The sequence below is a fragment of the Dreissena polymorpha genome, chromosome 1, assembly GCF_020536995.1.
Source record: "Dreissena polymorpha isolate Duluth1 chromosome 1, UMN_Dpol_1.0, whole genome shotgun sequence".
In the NCBI taxonomy this organism is placed as follows: Eukaryota; Metazoa; Mollusca; class Bivalvia; order Myida; family Dreissenidae; genus Dreissena; species Dreissena polymorpha.
In genome coordinates, this window is record NC_068355.1 from 115154483 (window position 1) to 115158748 (window position 4266).

General features: G+C 32.3%; 1 long non-coding RNA gene across 1 annotated transcript; it reads right to left on the reverse strand.

The window, feature by feature from the left end:
- Positions 1-1129: 1129 nt before the first annotated feature.
- Positions 1130-3771, reverse strand: LOC127846026 (uncharacterized). The gene is made up of 3 exons (XR_008033449.1): positions 3746-3771; positions 1694-2016; positions 1130-1236 (listed from the first exon to the last, which is right to left on the reverse strand). It is a non-coding gene; the product is annotated as an uncharacterized LOC127846026 (long non-coding RNA).
- Positions 3772-4266: the final 495 nt, after the last annotated feature.

A 4266-nucleotide genomic window follows, 5' to 3' on the forward strand; every position in this document is an offset into this window, starting at 1 on the left:
ACCTAATTGTCGTTATGTTGGGATTCGAACTGTTTCGAGGATGGTCGTGTTTGTACGTTAGAGCATGTAGAATGAACGATACCAATATTCATATAAGGTATGAATTTTGATAACTGGTTTGGTCCAAATAATTATAAAGGAAGCACATTATTTGGGACTATGTGTGATTAACTTGCATAGTGCGATTAAATGCAAACCGCTCTAAATATGTAAATATAACTTGCACTGCGCACATCTTGTGACACATCAATAGTAAATACATATTATATGAATTCGTTCAAAGTTTAGTCAAAAAGTAAAAAAACTAAAAAAAAAGTGAAGAAATTAATACCACAATACTACATAAAGAAAATGGTTACGATTCGCCGAAAATGTTCGCATTTTACTTCCTTGGTAGTGTCAGGTCGCTGATCGTTACCATAAACCTTTTAACTTCCTTGCTCAATACAACACGGAGCCAATTCTTGACTAGGTTATTACGTGATAACTGTTGCTGAATAGATTGGTGGTTAAAAGCAACTTCTTTATAATGGCAAAATAGATATATACCCTTGTGCGTTTTGCGATAAAGTCTGGGTTAACTGTGAGGTTCAACGTGTCTTTTAAAGGCGGTGACAACCGTTTAAACCATTTGCATGTTTTTTTAATCACTTGTCGTTAGAAAAAGACTATCGCAAGATCGCAAGCATTTATGTCCAGAAAATGTTTTCGGAAATGTATTCTCCTATAAGAAATTCGTCTTTTATAGATAGTATAATGGTATTTAAAAAACGTGCACATTATAAAAATATAATGTCTTTGCACAAAAACTCATACATACGATATTGTCTATTTTTATTCGGAGCATTCTAGCATACTAGCCTAAAATCATTGTCAGTGTTTGTTCCTCTGTTTTGTTCGCTGGTTAACTAATTGATTAACTATTTAATTGATACAATCGCTGTCAGTATGTCGATTTTGTTTAAATATTGTACTTAAATTACATCGTCTAAACTAGAATCCATGACTTTCACGTAAGCTATGATAAGTATTTTTATCTGTTTCGTCCCAAAAATATCTTTATTAGCAAACCACACGTGTTCCCATATGTATTCAGTAAACGTAAGGAAACAAAAACTTACCAAGTCGCTTTGCGATTTAGTTTATGTATTGATGTGTCAACTTTATTTGAACGTAAATTACAAGGAAACGGTTGATGTACATGTATCCAAGTATGGTCAAGTTAGATTCGTCTTCCTGAAACAGAAATAACCATTTTTAGCCTAATAAAAGGATATAAATCTTCATAAATGTAATACTCTGAGTGGGAACGCATGTTAACAGACTCGAAGGATACTTTATGTTTTTAGGCAAAGTACAGTTGAGATAACTGGAACTTTGTCTTGAGAAAAAGAAAAGGGTAATGAAAATAAACATCGTGAAATTTTGCAGCTTACGTCTAACGTAAGCAAACACAAATGGAATATTCAAACCGTATGCACTCATAGAAACATTGTGTTAATACCCATTACATCGCATTTTAGTTATCTAAGACATTGTGAATATTGTTTGAGATTTTAAAAATGTTTGCGTTATTGTATTTTTTTTTTGTTTAGGCTGTGTTTTACAAAAACACATTTTATACCAAACACAATCAATTCACTTATGCTCTTTAAAATGAGTAGATAAACAGAACTGAAGATATCACACTTACCGTTAAGCAATGCTTTACGACATTTATTATTTGCCATAGCCGTAACCACCCCATTTGCCTTTGCCTTTGCCACCCCCTCCGATTAGTTTGTATAACCATCCGCCATTATAGTTGTCATAGTCGCCATAGTTGTCATAGTCGCCATAATTTCCTGGATACCCGCCATAGTTTCCCCCGTAGCCATAGTTTCCGGGGTAGCCATAGTTGTTACCGCCATATCCGTAATCATATTGAGCGTTTGCTACCGGAGCAATCGCTAGAAGCATTACGGCCGCCACTAACAAACACATCAACTGTTTGTTGTTCATCTTGTATGATCGTTACTGGAATAAACAAGAATATACTATACTGAATAAAAATAGTGTTATAAGCTTTTAAAGTAATAAACAAAATATATAAAAGTAATTTTAAACAATGTGGTATGAGGACAATAATGCTTAAACTTAATATTAGTATGTGAAAATAATTAAACAGATTTGATTATCAAAAAGTACATGTCATACACACATGTAATGCATAATTTTTTATAAAAAATAAACTTTAAAGGAATCGAATCAAAGATGTTCGTCGCACTTATGGAATTATAAACCCACAAAAATATTAATACTCATGTACCAAGCATACTTATGGATTCTCCTACCCTTTCTTTGGAAAGCAAAATTACTAATTGGAATGGCTGAACAAGATCTTCCAAACTAAAAGGACGAATCTTACAACAAAACTAAATGCGAGAATATTTAGGCATATAACTTGCATTCATTTTAATCGCAGCTACATCGCTCCATATTATTGGCATACGTGACTAATACTTATTGAGATTGTGAGTTTTGTTTATAATGTTGAAACAAAACTTATTTTAGACATATAATACATGATTAAATATTACCCACACATTTTGTTATACTTTAGCCGAACTACATGTCTATTAAAAATGTGTTATTTTGTTAGTTTCACTGAACTATCGCATAGGGTTTGTGTTAAGGTCCACAAGAGTATAGTCTTTATCAACAATTCCGATTACAATATTTTATTATAGGGATAACTCCAATGGCATGTTAGTAGCAGCGATTGTTTAAACCAACGACTGCAGCATATAAAAAGGTTAACCCATTTATGGCTAATGGACTCTCCCATCCTTCTAAATCGGATCAGTTTATTTCCAAAATTAAGGATGTCTAGTATATTTATTTCTACATTTAGAATATTTTTTACAGAATTCCTATAAGCAAACAGCGCAGACCCTGATGAGACGCCGCATCATGCGGCGTCTCATCTGGGTCTACGCTGTTTGCCAAGGCTTTTTTCTAGACGCTAGGCATAAATGGGTTAAATTTACCATGCCATACTTTATTGATTCAGATTTAAAAAAATGTGTAACACTTATCTTCCTCAAAACAAAATGTAACACCACAATGAGGATCCGAAATGATTTTAAGCGTCATACCTTATTGTATGAAACGCATTTTGCCTAAATAAGGATTGTTATTGACGCGTTGAATACAATTTGCGAATCTTTTTACTCAAGGTCTTTTGCAACGCAATTACACCCAAATTACAAAAAAATATTGTTAAATACACAGTATCTTAAACATGTTTTAGATTAAAATACTTGTAATGGTTACATTGTATGTTTAAAATGAGACTGTGTGATAACGTTTAAGAAAAACGACCCGTTTGGATATTATTCACACGCAAAACTTGTTCATGTGATTTCTTATTAGTTTTCAATATATTACACCTATGCTATATATAGCAAACACACATTGAGAAAATTATCAATGTTATTAATTGACCATACTATTAGAAATGTAAAGGCCCTTTAAAAAAAAAATCAGCAGTTTCAAAAATGAATAAACAGAAGACGTTGCTTCGAAAATCATCCGTCAAACAAGTTTTCTTTATGTGTTCACTTTCTTTCCTTTTATTCAGAAGCAATATATGACATTTGTTAATTATAAGATACAGTGTGATACAGGATCAACATTTAACTGAAAATATCAGTTCATAATAAATATTCCTTAAGATAAATTTAACTGGTTGGAAAAGACTTACCTTTGTCGTTGCTCGGAGGATTTGAGCATTCAGTAATAAAGCTAAAATTGCGACCTTTATATACCTGAAACATTTTGTACAACCTAACCTCAGGGTATAAGCTTTATTAGCAACATGCACATAATTTACATATTGTGCAGCTTATTTGTAATCAAGTCTAAACAGATTATCTCTATTTTCGGTTAAATCGACAGCAGGAGACATTACGGATTTACGCGTGTTTAACAAAGTCTGCGGACTGCGTGATTCTGGAATTGAATGTCCATTAAAATGTTTATTTTAACGGTTTGCTTTCAAAAAATGTATAACACCCAAATAAAACTTCGGGATTAAACACTTAAGAAAACTAATTTCAGATTCGTATTGACAATAGATTGGTGCCTGATGCAATTTAATTTTTGAATGGCTGGTAATAAAAAAACACTTTCAATAATTGGTACCCATAAATATACAGGTGTATTAATTAATAATGGTCCGTTTATTCTGTATCGATTTTAAATGGGTGATATTATTCAAAAGTT